The sequence below is a fragment of the Silene latifolia genome, chromosome 6, assembly GCF_048544455.1.
Source record: "Silene latifolia isolate original U9 population chromosome 6, ASM4854445v1, whole genome shotgun sequence".
Classification (NCBI taxonomy): Eukaryota; Viridiplantae; Streptophyta; class Magnoliopsida; order Caryophyllales; family Caryophyllaceae; genus Silene; species Silene latifolia.
In genome coordinates, this window is record NC_133531.1 from 47,913,278 (window position 1) to 47,932,442 (window position 19,165).

Sequence of the window (19,165 nt, forward strand, 5' to 3'; positions counted from 1 at the left end):
ATACGAGGATCATGATGCTGGGAAGACAAATTATTATACGGATGATGTGTTACAAGCGCAATATTTATGGATTGCAACCAATTGTGACATTAATCTATTAAGAACATATCGGCACTATATTGACATTGTGCCTCGTTCATGGGAGGCGGAACAAGTGCCTCCTAATAATCCACATATTGAATTCCCAATATTTATCTCAATCGCATAGGAATTACAAGATGATTGTGTTGATTAATTATTATTATTATTATTATTATTATTATTATTATTATTATTATTATTATTATTATTATTATTATTATTATTATTATTATTATTATTATTATTATTATTATTATTATTATTATTCTAATTAATGTTGTTAAAACCGCGCGTCTTTTAATTTCTTGTTATGTACGTGTTTTTCTTGAATATATGAGTGGTAATGTATTTTATTTTCTAATTATTTATTGCAAGTTACGTAGGTTTAAAATATTTGTTAATTAATAAATCAACTTTTACATTAAATTAATCAGGTAATTAATGTTTAGGAATTAATTACCAACGGTTTTGAAAAAAAATATAAATGTGACTATAAATGTTAAAGCATCCTTTACTAACATCCATTAATCAAATCACAATATTTCATCCCCATTACACAAATTTGAAATAACATGGCAATGAACCCTAATTTTATCAACAACAAAAAATGGCTTACGCAAACGATTGCAGATGATGGGAAGGTTCTCGTCGGGCTTCCCGCCGATCAACACCCATTAATCAAAGCATCCCTTGAATATCAATGGAATTATTGGATTAAGAGGCGTGAAGCAGTCCGGCTTGTCAACCAAGCCTCATCATCATCATCATCTTCATACCCTCGTCGGCCTATTAATCGCAACTTGGCCGCAGCCAGAGATATGTTGAGTTGTACTCTTCCAACCTTATCTCCACATGCAAGTCATGTTCTTGCATATATCCAATCTGTTATTACAAAATATGAAGCCAATGACTCGGAAGTTAGCGGTATAAAATAGTGGCATAATTGGTGGCAGGTTGAGAAGCGCTTTTTAATCTTAACCGGGGTTGTTCCGACTTATTATACATCTTTTGATTTCTGATAAATGTTGTAATGTATTTGGTTTAAAATTAAATGAAATAATCATTTTGAAAGTGTTGACTTATGCTTGTTTGATTTGCTTCCATTTTTTTAACTCCATAGATCAGTCAGTAATCAAGATCAAGATTTCTGCTACATAATACTCATTAACAACGGTTCACCTATAACCATAGTCAATTGGTTCGTTCATTAACAAAGGTTCAATTACAACCGTTGTCAATCGTGACGTTCTAACTTCAACGTGAACCGTTTATTAATTGTTTGACCATACGACTCAATATATTTAAAAAATAAATGCATGTAAGATATGACCATAAGACTCAATATATTAAAAAAAATTAATTGCTTGACTATACGGGATTTTTTAAGCCGTGGCTAATATTTCTCATGTTAGGTTCATATACCTATTATTAGACTCTTCTAATAGTGAACTAATTAACATATTAATGTGAGTTCATTAGATCTAGTGCATGCACAACAAAATAAGAGATTAAATGAGAAAAATAATGTCCCTTACATTGTTATATGGCTCGAAAATAAGGGCACAAATAAGGTCACCTTCCTTATTTGTTCTTGAGCTTAAATGTAATGGATGATCCTCCAAAATCCCAATGTAGAGATCCTCCTTTGATTGCACCTAAGATAAATCCCTTAAACTAATATATTAATTAACTAGATTAATATACTAGTATCCTTAAAATAAATCTAATAATATTCTTATTATTACACTAGTAATCTAATATTGTGATTAGAATTTTGATGAACAATCTAATGTATTCTAAAACAAGTTTAGAGAGAAGTGGGAGAGAAGGAGGTAAGAATGCATGTCATATGAATGGATGAATAAGAGAACAAATTCTCTTAATAACAAGGAGGGGAAAACCGGTGGTGGAGGGGTACACCAAGCCAATGTATGGCTCTTGCTTTATCTTTTGTTCTTCACAAGAAATAGCATGTGTAAGACTAGTTAGAGTAGGTGTATAAGGCTAGATAGACTAGGTTTGATTATACATATTTTATCTCATAAAATAAATCAACCACAATCCACTACTACTCCCTCTATTTCGGTCACCATTTATAAAATGGACTACCATTTTATTTTGTCAATTTGTCACTTGTCACACAATATGTCACAAGTAGTATGATATATTTTATTAATTAATTTAATGCATATTTATCAAATAAATATCATTTCACAAATTAATTAAATTACATACAACAAATTGACTAGTGATTCTTGATCACATAAATAAAATGAGTCATATAATTATAATTCACAACATATTGTAATTATAATTAACCATTCATTCTTATCTCTATTGTTTCACAAACAATACTAAATTTTAGTCATAAAGTATTTTAATTACTAAAATAAATCTTATTTAATCAAATTACAATAATATATTAAATATTCTCTCTCACAATTGAATTGTTCAATTTTAAGGAATTGATTAACTTGTATCGTCATACAATTAATCAATTTGTCTATTAAGGGAATTGTCCTTTAGGTGTGACCTTAAGGGATCAACTGATCACCACCGTCAAACGACAGTAATGTCAAACTCTGGTTAGCCAGTCATTACTGATTAATGTTGATCAGTTGACTATACAAATGAATCATCCCTTACGTATTCTTAATTTGAGATTTAAACATGTGATCGCACTATTGTTGAGGACACATACTCCAACAATCTCCCACTTGTCCGAGACAAGTGTGCGTCACAAATTCTCTTGTCCTATTACAATCTCCCCCTCAATGCAAGGTGTCTCGTAGGTCGTACTTGCATTTGATCATATCTTGAGTGGTTTCCTCGATCTGGAGAGTAACTGTCTGACCGGAATTATCTACCGTAGATACCTTCCGTGCGTGGCCACACATTTTCAGTTCACTACTCCTCGAGTGTCCCTGAGATTTTAAACAACCCTGACAAGGGGGTGGACAATTCCTATCGCACTATTCCCTTCGTATAGCCACAGTTCATCATAACCCAAAATGTACTCATTTGACTTCAGTTACGACAGTCGTAGAGCATAAATCAAAGCCATTCAGAAATTTGTGCCAACTTGGGCGAATAGTCTCTGGTCAACAGAATTGACTCATAAGAATACTATAGTAGCTCTTGCCACGACCAGGCTTTATAAATTACCAGAACTCTATAGGCGGTCACTACCCGACAGAGTGTCCCACACAGTCTGCCTATGTGATCGACTAGTCATCCCATATGACTCTATGGCACTTGAACTTGCCATCAATCGCATCACACTCTAGTCACTTTGAGACGTCACCTTCTATAAGTAACTAGGGGCGAATACTTATGTTAATCCAGTTCACTTTAATGGGGTTCAAATTGTATCAACAACCCATTTGGATTTAACAAAATAACGGATGAGTTTAAAGAAACTCAAACGATAAATGCGATTATCATATATGAATAGTCAATACACTATTACTACTTTATATCTTATAATCTATAGTGTACCTTTTACACTAGTTGAAATGCAATAAAAGCTTGGCAAGTGGATATACCATATATCCATATATTCCAACTTTATTAATTGTTATTTCCTTCTATTCAATGTCATCTCTAATGACATGAATTTATCTAAGTATATGTCTAGTCTTCTTATTAGACTTGGGCTCTTTAGCTTGAAAGATGCTCCCACTGTTATCATATAACTTGTGATAAAGTCTTTGGTAGAGGGATTCACTTTCATTCCCTATGTTGACCATCTTATCACAATTTACTTACATTCCTTTTGTAGAACTTGCAATGTACAAAACTAAAACACTTCTCTAGTCTCTTACTCCTAAGTCAATAAAACAGCCTAGGATTTCGACAAATCCTTTTGGTTTGGAAACCAATGTTTGTGTAACCCTTCAACACATAACTTAGTATATCATCCAAATATAAGAACGAATCCTCAATTCTTCTCAAGAATCATAAAGGATGTTCTTTAAGGCTTTCACAAGACCATCTTATGAATTAACTTATTATTGACTTATTATGCTCCAAGCATATGATTCATCACGGCGTGTGCATTTAATGGCATACATGATCGTTCTAATGGCGGAAACATTAGCAATCGATTTCATGTGATCAACAACTTATTTAGGTTCAGTGAATGACTATGACTATATCATAGTAATTCCACTTTCATCACCATGAACAACCTACTCAACCTTGTTGATGTTAAACAGATATGAAAGAACTTATCGTCATAAGACTCTCAACTCTATGCCAATATTCTCTCGAATTTAACACGTAGATTCGGAAAGCTAGAATACATTACACCTTTTCCTAGTCTCCCAATCACTCTTTCACAGAGGAGAGTATTGGTACATTATTCTCAATAAGTAATATGTTTTCAACATATAAGACATGAAAAATAATTCTGGCTCCCACTTAACTTCATGTATAAACATGATTCTTCAATCATGTGAATGAAACCATTCTCAATTATCACATGAACGAAAAGTATAATCCTTTGATGCTTGCTTAAGGCCATTCTAAGTTTGCTTAAGTAAGCTTTGGATAATATGTTAGGGTTCTTTAGATCTTCATCTAAGGTATTGTGTTCCATACACATCCTTCTCTAAATTCTCATTTTAGAAAAGTGAATTTTTAATATCATTTGCCATTCTTCATCAAAATGAAATGTGGCAATTCCTAATATGATTTATCTTGATCAACATCTTCATGTCAATCTATGCATTTAGGTACTCTAAAGCTCTATTTACCTCAAAGAGACCCTCACCTTAAAGTAAATCATCTCTTGAGATTGTAATGCTATGGCTATTATGCAACAAAGTTGATTTGGGACTGCTCGCAATTGATCATTCAATAGGTCATAATTTCATTACTTTCAAAAAGTAACATATTGACAATAAGACATGTCTACTTTACTCCCACTCTATCTCAATAGATTATAGTTCCACTACTTTCAAAAAGTAACACATTGACTATAAGACATGTTTGTGACGATCTACTCCCACTCTATCTCTTAGAAATACATCTATCTTCTTAAGAGATAGCTTTGTGAGCCACAAACATATATGGTGGAGTAATAGTAGTTTGTCTAGATTGACATGTTAGCTCATAAAAGACCAGCTCTTTTATGGTAGTTTGATTCACGTAATATGCGAGTCTTATCCATGTCATCTCTTAAATAGACTCTCTATTTTAGGTATCTCTAGGTTGACCCTCCAGATTAAAATAAAATCCCCAAAAGTGAGTTCAACAACTCAACCCGACTCATATTAGTTTGATCTTATGGGTAGTGACACAAGGTCATAATCCATATATAATAAATCAAATTCATTACTTTGATCTTTGCCACCACGATCGGATCGTAATGCTTTAATTCGTTTTGTACAATTGGTTCTCTACTTCATTTTAGAAATTCTTTAAATTTCTCAAAAGCTTCACTTAATATTTGATCAAGTAAATATACCCATATCTACTTAAATCATTAGTAAAAGTGACGAAGTAGTCATAATTTTCCCTTGCGGTGATGCTCATTTGACCACATACATCGACATGTATTAGTCCTAACAAATCACTTGCTCGTGTTCCTTTACCACTAAAGGGAGTACAAATCATTTTGCGAAGGAGACAAGATTCGCATATTCCATATGATTGATAAATCAAATGGTTCAATAAATCTAGTCGACACTAGCCTTTAAATGCGTTTCTCTTTTACGTGACCTAATCGAAAAATTCAAGTGTTGGAGTAAGTGTCTCCGACAATAATGCGATCACAATTGTCGATCATGATGATCACATGTTTAAATCTCATATTTAAGGATACATGAGGGAAAGTAATACTTTACTGTCAACTGGTCCACACATATCGGTAATGATTGGCTGACTAGAGTTTGACATTATCGTCGCATTTATGACGGTGGTGATCAGTTGATACCCTGAGGTCATACCTATAGGGTAATGCTCTTAATTGATTATTTAATTAATCGTATGCCGATACGAGTTAATTAAATTGCTTAAAATTGACGGATGATTTTGTGAGTAAAATTAACGTGTCTTATTGTAATTTGATTAAATAAGATACGGTATAAGTAATCGAATCGTTTTATTACTTAGATTAAATTATTGTTTACGAAACAATTAAAACATGATGAATAATTTATTATGAACACAAGTAGTTGTGATTTATAATTATATAAACCATTTTGGTACAAGTAATTAAGAATTACTAGTTAATTTTATATGTGACATATTTTATAAATATGTTGATTTTTAATATGTTAAAAATTACATAATATTGTCACATATCATGTAACATGTGACATTAGACAAAATTGACAATTGACAAAGGTAAAATGGAACCCCATTTTATACATGTGTGTACCGAAAATGGGGAGCGTTAGGGTTTTTAATTGTGTTGATTATTTTAAATAGAAAACACAATTATTACTCTTGTTTATAGCCATGCAACCCTATAGCTTTTGAAAAGAGCAACTTTTGCATGCATTGGCTCCCATAAATCCCACCCCCCACCCGGTTTTTCTACCTAGAGGAAGCTAAGGGTTTCTTCTATAATTTTCACTCATGTAACAATTTTTCTAGTGTTATAAAGATATACAAAACTCTCTACATTTTGTGAAATACTTAGAGAAAGAAATACTCATCAAATCCCCTCCTCTCAACCGAAATATAAGAGAACAAAATCAATATTTTGTGTCAATTTTAAGTTAGATTTTAATTAATACTAGATCATATTAATTATAATTATTAAGGGTGTTGCTTTGGGTATAATTCCTTGGGAGAGATTCTCCACTTGAATCTTGTTCTTCCACCTTTGGAAAGCTCAAGAACTAGTAAGAAGGTGAACTTACTAGTGCCCATATTCCGAAATCATCAATGTAAGAATTAATTTTCTCCTTATACTTGTAATTGTTTTGCATGCATAAGATCCGATTTAATTTTATGACTAAATTAAACTTTCATATATTGGATATGTAAACAAATGAGATTAATGAATCCCAACATCAAGTATACAAATCATTTGGATCACTTGTTATGAGTCTTTTGGATTGTATGTTATAGATATCTTTGGTTGAGTTGGAGTTGTCTAAAACATAAATACCATTAATAGAAGTGGCTTGGCTCATGGTCAAGTCATTTCAACAAAATACAACAATTGTTTTTTATTGCAAAGAACAATCCTTCCATGTCTAACATGGAAATAATGTTTTTAGACAAAGTGGGTACATAATAACAATTATGTAGATTACAACTCAAAGCTATTAGCTAAAACAAGTACATAAGTCCCTCTTGAAGTGGTGGCTACCCTAGCTCCATTTCCTTGTCGGAGATCTACATCACCCTTGTTTAGCTTTTCCACATTTCCAAGTCCCACTTCGAGTGATAAGTCCAACATTGATATCTTCCAAATACTTGGGGCAATTACGCTTCCAATGGCCCATGACATTACAATAATGACATTCGTCGTAGGATTGGGCACCTTTCTTGGTTTTGGTTGTGGTAGTCTCACTATCAACTTCCAATTCAGTATCGGATTTGGGTTTCTTACCCTTCTTTGCCTTTCCTTTATTAATACCATTACCCCTTTCAGTTGCAAGGACACTCTTGCTAGAACTCCCACTCAATTTGATATTTCTCCTTCCTTCATCAAACAAGGATACCTTGGAATTTGTGAGATTCTCCTCATATGATTCTCTTACCAAGGAGGTGGACATGAGTATGGGAGTGGGAGGTGTAGAAGTGGTAAAATAGCAAAGATTTCCATCCTTAGCAATGCCTAAGCGTAATTCTCTAATCGGGTCATTGTCATACAAGGAGCATTTTTCATTGAATGATTGGAGCCATGAATTAATGGTGATCGGTGTAATAGTTTTTGATGAATCCATTGCGGATAAATAACTACAAAAACGGATATGAAGGAAACAATTAACATTTATCGTTATCATAATACTTGTAAACTTTTTAAACAAGTTTTAAGCATTTATATAGTGACCTCTACCCAACTATTATAAATGATCCCGAGATCCAAATTCATATCAATTCGGGCACAGTGAGCCGATTCATCCCTTATCAATATAACTCGGTGGATTAACTCTTTAATCGATTCTACTTCTAGAACTCTCGGTCGATAAAATTACTTTAATATTTATCTTAAGCCCGGAACACATGCGACTACGGTCACGAATACTTCCGTTGAGCTCAATCCAAATTTCGATGTAATAACATTTTATTACCCACTTACCCAACGTAACAAGTTTAGCAGCCCGGTGAGCCGAGCCTACTTCCTTATGAAATTGGGACTCATGGTTTCTACTATTTGGTAAGGCTAATTCTCAATTATTATTTAGTGAGAGGTCTTGTCAATTTATTATCTATCACGTTTTAAGTCAACTAAATCGGTGAACTACGATAATTATAATTGACACGGTTGATGACTCGATATGATATGCATGTGTTGTTATGCCGATTTGGCAATGCATGCAACATATTAAAAGAAATGCAAAACAATAATAAATCCCTAGTATGGCCTTCCTAAAATAGAAAATCAAATAATCTATTACATATTCGGAAACCAACTCCTTTGGTCCCTTGAATCTTCACGTGGCACACCTCCCTAGAACACCGTCTTTGTCGGAACGCCTTTCCGAATGGCACCGTCTTGATGAAACTCCATGATTACAAATAATAATAAAAATACAAAGCTATTCCTATTATACATTTCTAAAATGAAACTAGTAAAAAATAAAAGTGATACGAGATCACATTAAATTACAACCGAATCAATATTCCCTTTCATTACGGGTAATATCGATTAAAACTAAGGCCATACTAAGATAAAATTACATAATTCAAAATTATATAAATAAAAGACATTCAACAATTGAAATATGCAGCATTATAAAATGTGTCTATCATGCCAAATTATGTGCCAAATCGCCCTATTTAACTTATATCGTTTATATAACTTGATTTTATGGAAATGCGTGATAATAGCTTATTAAAATCATTAATCAATACTTAAATCAAATTTAAGCTCAAGTTAATTATCTTAACATTCTTAGGACTCAAAAATTAGTCATCACTCAAATTTTGACAATAATTCAACTTGATATGATTTCATGCTCATTTTTGACCTTAAAATCATAACATTTATGAAATAAATCCAAATTAAATTACAATAATTTCAAAATTTGAATTTTAAATTTTTGAACATTCTGGAATAATTCCATGACACTCATAATGTCAAAAATTATGGTTAAAACTTTCGCATTTATTTCGAGAAAATATAGTTGCGATTTATCGGTTTTATCAAATAAAATATCTAAAGTATACAAAAATTAATCCAATCAATTTTAAAATTTTAGATCTGATAAGTGTTATATTTATGTAAACTAAAATAATTTTCTATGCCATGCAATTCGTTTTAGCTATTTATGCTAAAATAGTCACTATTTATGTCATTTTTACTCTAAAAATTCATAAATCATGCTAAATAAATCAAGTTCATTTCAAATTTTACACACAGTGAGTAAAACATGCATGTGACAACATATTAAAATTTCATGACCCGTTTCGAAGTTTAACTATATTTAACCATTTTACCTCCTTTTAATTCATTTTTATCTCATAAAAATCATAAATCATGCAATATTAATCACATTAATACGCAATTTTACATACAATAAGTAAAATATGCATGTGAGGTCATATAAAAATTTCAAGGTCAGAAACTTAAATTAACTATTTTTAGCATTTTAATTTGCATTTTAGTCATTAAAATGTAATAAAATCACTAAAAAATATTAAAATGAGCAATAAATTACCATAAATCATAAAAATGACCTAAAAATATTTTAGGACCAGAATATATAACATGCATCATGATTTCGTGACTTACTCTAATAAATCAAAAAAATTTAGTTTTAATTAAGTTACATTTAACTCGGAAAAACCAAACCGATTATGCATGCAACATCCTATGCTCTGATACCAATTGTTAGGTTCATATACCTATTATTAGACTTTTATAATAGTGAACTAATTAACATATTAATGTGAGTTCATTAGATCTAGTGCATGCACAACAAAATAAGAGATTAAATGAGAAAAACAATGTCCCTTACATTGTTATATGGCTCGAAAATAAGGGCACAAATAAGGTCACCTTTTTTATTTGTTCTTGAGCTTAAATGTAATGGATGATCCTCCAAAATCCCAATGTAGAGATCATCCTTTGATTGCACCCAAGACAAATCCCTTAAACTAATATATTAATTAACTAGATTAATATACTAGTATCCTTAAAATAAATCTAATAATATTCTTATTACTACACTAGTAATCTAATATTGTGATTAGAATTTTGATGAACAATCTAATGTATTCTAAAACAAGTTTAGAGAGAAGAGGGAGAGAAGGAGGTAAGGATGCATGTCATATGAATGGATGAATAAGAGAACAAATTCTCTTAATAATAAGGAGGGGAAAACCGGTGGTGGAGGGGTACACCTAGCCAATGTATGGCTCTTGCTTTATCTTTTGTTCTTCACAAGAAATAGCATGTGTAAGACTAGTTAGAGTAGGTGTATAAGGCTAGATAGACTAGGTTTGATTATATATATTTTATCTCATAAAATAAATCAACCACAATCCACTACTACTCCCTCCATTTCGGTCACCATGTATAAAATGGACTACCATTTTATTTTGTCAATTTGCCACTTGTCACACAATATGTCACATGTAGTATGTTACATGTTGTTAATTAATTTAATGAATATTTATCAAATAAATATCATTTCACAAATTAATTAAATTACATACAATAAATTGACTAGTGATTCTTGATCACATAAATAAAATGGGTCATATAATTATAATTCACAACATATTGTAATTATAATTAACCATTCATTCTTATCTCTATTGTTTCACAAACAATAATCAATTTTAGTAATAAAGTATTTTAATTACTAAAATAAATCTTATTTAATCAAATTACAATAAGATATTAAATATTTTCTCTCACAATTGAATTGTTCAATTTTAAGGAATTGATTAACTTGTATCGCCATACAATTAATCAATTTGTCTATTAAGGGAATTGTCCTTTAGGTGTGACCTTAAGGGATCAACTGATCACCACCATCAAACGACAGTAATGTCAAACTCTAGTTAGCCAATCATTACTGATTAATGTTGATCAGTTGACTATACAAATGAATCATCCCTTACGTATTTTTAATTTGAGATTTCAACATGTAATCGCACTATTGTTGAGTACACATACTCCAACATCTCATTATTCTTGATTTGACTAATGCACGGACTGTTCAATTATTTTTTATTGAATCAATGTTGCATTATTGGTGGGTTTGAATCAACACAAAGCGTCTTGATTGTGACGAACATTATCCGTCACAAGCTTATGACGGGTCAAGTATCTCCCACTTGTGTAGATAAGACAAGTCTAGGGAATCACAAAGTGTTTGTCTTTACCTACTCAAGTGGATAATATTTGACCCGTCACAAGCTTGTGACGGATATGTCCGTCACAAATAAGAATTTGTGATCCGCCACAAGCTTGTGATGGATATTGCTCCTCTCACAATAAGGCAACTGGGATAGCAAGTGGGGGAAAATGGAAATTCAAGAATAAATTATACACAACCCAATGAAATTAATGCATATATTAAAAACTTCTTTCCTTAATTAGTTTCCTAAATACAACCCAATGAGTAATTAATAAACATACATTAATCAAATGACCCAAAATACACTACGTCATGGACAATATCTCTTCCCATTAATGATGGTGTAGGAGTCTATTTCAACTTGGTCTTTTCCTCCAAATCCGACATCACTTTCGATGACCTAAACCACCATTGACGCCAAGCTTTTGTTGCTTCACTCATGGTAGATATATACCAATCGCATTTGGGTAATATATACCCCACCATCAAATCCTCAGAAGAACCAACTTCGAAAGCCGATGAATTCTCATCTGTACCTTCAAGAATTATATGTTTAGGGGGGAACTTAATGAAATGGAAAGGACATTGTTCCTTTAACCTTTCTCGTAACGCATAATACGGAGTACCAAATATGGAAGATGCTTTTTTTTGGCAAGAAAAACTTGACACAATGAATGATAAATGACAACGGTTACACACCAACCGATGTATTATAATGAAAACAATTACGAGTTTATAGTCAGCCGTTGTCATATTGCAAAATACAAAAGACGGTTTCGCTTAACCCGTGTTTATTAGTTTCAATTAAATAATTCTTCAACCAACACACATGCAAACCTTCTCCTCGCTCACTTAAAACCCTCGAACACTGAGTTTCCCTAGAACCACTAGTATTCTCCGTCGTCGTCGTCATCCCCATTGTTAGGATCATATACCTCTTATTAGACTCCTCTAATAGTGAACTAATTTACTTCTTAATATTTGTTCTTTAGATCTAGTGCATGCATACAAAATAAGAGATTAATGAGAAAAATAATGCCCCTTACATTATTATTTTCGGATTTATGGGCACAAGTAAGGTCTACCTTCACTTGTTCTTGAGCTATGAGAAGTATTAGGATGATCCTCCAAAATCCCAATGTAGAGATTCTCCTCTTGATTGCACCCAAGATTTAACCCTTATCACTACTAAATAATATTTGCTAGATGTTTATTTAGTAGTCTACCTTAAAATTGATTGCTAATACTCATATATTACACTAATAATATTAGTAATATGATTGAACAATTTGGATTAAAACTTCTCAAGTTTTTGAGAAGGAAAACTAAGAAATAAGAGAGAGGTTTTTTATTGCATGTATCATAGAGAAAAAGGAAGAACAATTATGCACATCTATCTTAAGTGTGCCGTCCCATTGCTCTCTATATGAGCAATTTTTGGGTTTTCTCCTTTTTAACTTATGCAATGTCCTTTTAGTAGGTAATAGGCTAGCTTTAAAGTATGTCATAAGTTGTTGGAGAATCTTTCCAATAATATAACAAAACCTAAAAGAATCAAGCATCCTCTCCATTTGGACGGTATACTTGATGTATATGGGTCCATTTTTGTCTTATAATATTTGTCCCACAAATGCTTATAAGTCTTATGTTTAATTATCTTACATAATTAAATATTAATTTGTTCATACAACAATTATGTGACAAATTAATAAACATATATTCACTCAACTTATTGAGTAATATTTTACCATTATATCAACATATAATGGGTCCCATAATAGCTAGTTAGTTAAATTTACAACCTCTTGTAAATGTAAATAACTAATTACCTCTATCTTGAAACATTTATAAAACCTCAACATAATTTAGTGAATTAACATATTAATTCACTAAATCAAATCTTATTTAATCACATTACAATAAGATATATATTTCCTCTCATAAATATAAATTGTTCAATTTTAAGGAATTAATTAACTTGTATCAACATACAACTAATTAACTTTATTGATAAGGGCATCATCCTTTAGGTGTGACCTTAAGGGATCAACTGACCACCACCGTCCCACGACAGTAACGTCAAACTCTAGCAAGCCAATCGTTATCGATTAATGTTGATCAGTTGACTATTTAAATGAATCATCCCTTTCGCATTCTTAATATGAGATTTAAACATGTGATCGCACTATTGTTGAGGACACATACTCCAACACCCATTGCCTCTGCCATCCCCTTCGTCATCACCATACCGGGGTCGGCTTCTCCTCTTTGAAGAAGTAATAATACACCCTACTCCTTCGTCTCATTAACTTAATGTCTTTATTTTCTTTTTTAGTTGTGATATTATCCCCTAATTATCTTAGGTTTATTGTGTGTTAAACAACACCTATTATTTTAAGTATATTGTGTGTTAAACAACACCTATATTTTTAGGTATACTGTGTGATCATTTATTTGAGACGGTGCTCCTGCTATGTCGAGTTAATGCTTAAAGTTAGTAGTTTATTAATTTCTAGTTTAGATATGGGTGGAAAGCGGAAAAGAAAAGATGGGAAAAAGTCACACGAAGATGATTCAGGTGATGAGATTAATTTGGAATCGGATATTGGGCGAAGGAGCCATATGGTTTCCCTAGAAGCAATAGAGAGAGGGATACCTAATAAGCTTCAATGAGAAAAATTAACGGGGCTGCCAGATGATATCTTTGCTGCAAAATTCGCGAGTTGGATTGGTTGTTCTGTAAGAGAGTATGTGCCTCTAGGTTTGTCGCGTATCGATCAGTTGAGTAAAGACCTGAAGGAAAAGCTATGGGGGAGAATAAAGGTATGTATATACAATAATAAATGCAGTAAGATGATATTATCTTAGTATTCGATATGTGCTATTAGCCGAAACTAACCAAATATGCTCACCATATATACAGGCAACTTACACTGTCCCCCAAGAAAATAATGGTTACCTAAAAAAACGATAGGGGAATCCTTCAGAGCATGGAAGTTAAAGGTTGCTCGGAACCACTTGTTCAACAAGAAGACCAAGGAGATAAACAAGAAACCAACAACGAAGAAGTATCGGTTTGTCAGCCAGCAAGATTGGTATAACTTTATTGCTTATAGGCAGTCTGATAATTTATCTGCGACTCATTGGGATCACTTTATTAGTAATCACTTAATAAGTAATGAAATATGCTTACGTTACTCGATACAATTCATTTTATGAAGACTATGAGTAAGCAAAACCTAGAGAACATTTCAAAGTGTGGACACGGGGGGCCACGGGGGCGCTTGGGACAAGCGTTTGCATTTGTGGAGTCGCCACCAATTTTTATGGGAAATTGGAACCGTTCGAATACCTCGTGTCATGTCAAGACACAAAGTAGTGACATGAACACTAATAACTCGTTACCTTTAGCATTCTATATCTAGAATGACTCTCGTGGATGCCAATGAACACGGATGTTTTCAGAGATCTAGAGTAAGGGGTGAGGGTACGTATTAGGAAGTCCTTTTACTGAACACCTAATCCCGCCCGCCTCGATAGCGGCCTCTACTAATGATTAGGGAAATCGTTTGTACTTGATATGTTGTCGATTATATGCATGCGATGTAACACCCAACGTTTTAATCCTAACATATGAGTTAATACTAAGTCGGTGAACAAATGATTAGCATTTATTATCGAATTATGGTTTAGAATTAATTACATGTGAAAAATAAGCATCCACAATAAATACAATAAATAACGATAGTAAAAATTACAATAAATTACAATGATTTAATTGATTTACGTCAAAAATATACCTAAGACGGACGATTTGAAGAAAAGAAAGGAAAATAAATAAAGTTAGAAAATATGGACAGATTAAGGGTGATATTACGACTAATAGTCAATTAATTACGTAATTAAAGGATTAAGTCAAAGCAAGAACGGAAATTCAGAGGCAGAATTCATCCCGGAACAGGCGCAGCATTGCTGCGTCCCTTGGAAGAGGCGCAGCTTTCACTGCGTATGTTCCTGGGTTGAGTTCTGGCTGTGAAGTCAGAACTGCGAGTTTATTTACGTTTGTTGGTGTTTTTAATGATTGATTATCAATATTTGACTCGAGTGAAGGTGATTTAACATGTTAATTACATATGAAGCCATCATAAAAGCAATGAACACGAATTAAAACAGATCAAAATGAGTTAAGGATGAATTAAAACGATTTAGAACGAATTAGGTTTAATTATGAAGACGGAAACGAATTTGAAAGAACTTAATAAACTGGAAATAAACGATGAAAATATGTACAAAGGACGAATTCGTAAACTTGATATGAACGAATCGAGTCTCTAAAATCCGGGTTTGATTTAATGACGGAACCCTGCAAATATGGATTATAAGGGATCTAAGTCGGAATAAAACGTGATTATTATTAAGAAAGTATTAAAATTTATTATGTATGAAGAAAAGAGAGAAAATAAGAAAGTAAAATAAAAGAGACGAAATCAACCGAAAAATCGAGGAAGAAGAAAGAAGAGCGAAAGCAATTGACCTCTCGGAAGAGGCGCGGCAGATCTTTGCGACTCTTCGAAGAGGCCCAGCTGTTGTTGCGTTTCTTCTCGATGTCTAGTTACTGCTAATCCGTAAAAACGGTTTAATAAAAGGGTTTTTAGAAGTCGGTTTTAAACATACTTTTGACATAAATCTTACAATAATTGATACAAGAATAAAATACAATAATAAGATGGGAATTACACCCACAGACTTATACGTTTGACGAAACGAGATTAACTAAGTTAACGTTTAGTGATTGCTCGACTCGAATGTACGTAGAAAGTGCCCTCGTTAGAGGATTTAGATTAAATTGATTGATGTGTAGTGGTCAAATTGGTCGGTCATGCAACGTGACTGGAACTCAGAATGATCTGATCTTACGTGGTCGATTGATCAAGCACGTAGGCGAAGAAACCTTAGAGCACGGTCTTAGAATGCAAAGGGAGAAGAGAAGGGCGGACACTCGCCTGAAAAATATGTGGAACGAAGGTCCCTATTTATACTAAAAAATATGAAGAGTTTTGAAATGACCCAAACTTTGGAAAGAAATCACGGAAAAATCTGAAAATAGGTAGAAAAGAGCTGGGGAAGGGGCGCAACAGCTGCTGCGATCCTTCGAAGAGGCGCAGCATCTACTGCGTCATTTCCCCAGAGGTTTCCTCCTGCGGAAGAAAGAATTTCGCGTTTCTTTTAGGGAATTGCGGTGGATCTCTACTTCCTTATTTCGTAAAATAAGATTTATGGGATATATTTTACCAAAACATATAAAATTAATTTATGGAATAAATATCCGGAATATTCTAGGACATTTTTGGGTTTTCTCCTTTTTAACTTATGCAATGTCCTTTTAGTAGGTAATAGGCTAGCTTTAAAGTATGTCATAAGTTGTTGGAGAATCTTTCCAATAATATAACAAAACCTAAAAGAATCAAGCATCCTCTCCATTTGGACGGTATACTTGATGTATATGGGTCCATTTTTGTCTTATAATATTTGTCCCACAAATGCTTATAAGTCTTATGTTTAATTATCTTACATAATTAAATATTAATTTGTTCATACAACAATTATGTGACAAATTAATAAACATATATTCACTCAACTTATTGAGTAATATTTTACCATTATATCAACATATAATGGGTCCCATAATAGCTAGTTAGTTAAATTTACAACCTCTTGTAAATGTAAATAACTAATTACCTCTATCTTGAAACATTTATAAAACCTCAACATAATTTAGTGAATTAACATATTAATTCACTAAATCAAATCTTATTTAATCACATTACAATAAGATATATATTTCCTCTCATAAATATAAATTGTTCAATTTTAAGGAATTAATTAACTTGTATCAACATACAACTAATTAACTTTATTGATAAGGGCATCATCCTTTAGGTGTGACCTTAAGGGATCAATCGACCACCACCGTCCACGACGAAGAACGTCAAACTCTAGCAAGCCAATCGTTATCGATTAATGTTGATCAGTTGACTATTTAAATGAATCATCCCTTTCGCATTCTTAATATGAGATTTAAACATGTGATCGCACTATTGTTGAGGACACATACTCCAACACCCATTGCCTCTGCCATCCCCTTCGTCATCACCATACCGGGGTCGGCTTCTCCTCTTTGAAGAAGTAATAATACACCCTACTCCTTCGTCTCATTAACTTAATGTCTTTATTTTCTTTTTTAGTTGTGATATTATCCCCTAATTATCTTAGGTTTATTGTGTGTTAAACAACACCTATTATTTTAAGTATATTGTGTGTTAAACAACACCTATATTTTTAGGTATACTGTGTGATCATTTATTTGAGACGGTGCTCCTGCTATGTCGAGTTAATGCTTAAAGTTAGTAGTTTATTAATTTCTAGTTTAGATATGGGTGGAAAGCGGAAAAGAAAAGATGGGAAAAAGTCACACGAAGATGATTCAGGTGATGAGATTAATTTGGAATCGGATATTGGGCGAAGGAGCCATATGGTTTCCCTAGAAGCAATAGAGAGAGGGATACCTAATAAGCTTCAATGAGAAAAATTAACGGGCTGCGGATGATATCTTTTTTGCAAAATTCGCGAGTTGGATTGGTTGTTCGTAAGAGAGTATGTGCCTCTAGGTTTGTCGCGATCGATCGGTTGAGTAAAGACCGAAGGAAAAGCTATGGGGAGAATAAAGGTATGTATATACAATAATAAATGCAGTAAGATGATATTATCTTAGTATTCGATATGTGCTATTAGCCGAAACTAACCAAATATGCTCACCATATATACAGGCAACTTACACTGTCCCCCAAGAAAATAATGGTTACCTAAAAAAACGATAGGGGAATCCTTCAGAGCATGGAAGTTAAAGGTTGCTCGGAACCACTTGTTCAACAAGAAGACCAAGGAGATAAACAAGAAACCAACAACGAAGAAGTATCGGTTTGTCAGCCAGCAAGATTGGTATAACTTTATTGCTTATAGGCAGTCTGATAATTTATCTGCGACTCATTGGGATCACTTTATTAGTAATCACTTAATAAGTAATGAAATATGCTTACGTTACTCGATACAATTCATTTTATGAAGACTATGAGTAAGCAAAACCTAGAGAACATTTCAAAGTGTGGACACGGGGGGCCACGGGGGCGCTTGGGACAAGCGTTTGCATTTGTGGAGTCGCCACCAATTTTTATGGGAAATTGGAACCGTTCGAATACCTCGTGTCATGTCAAGACACAAAGTAGTGACATGAACACTAATAACTCGTTACCTTTAGCATTCTATATCTAGAATGACTCTCGTGGATGCCAATGAACACGGATGTTTCGAGAGATCTAGAGTAAGGGGTGAGGGTACGTATTAGGAAGTCCTTTTACTGAACACCTAATCCCGCCCGCCTCGATAGCGGCCTCTACTAATGATTAGGGAAATCGTTTGTACTTGATATGTTGTCGATTATATGCATGCGATGTAACACCCAACGTTTTAATCCTAACATATGAGTTAATACTAAGTCGGTGAACAAATGATTAGCATTTATTATCGAATTA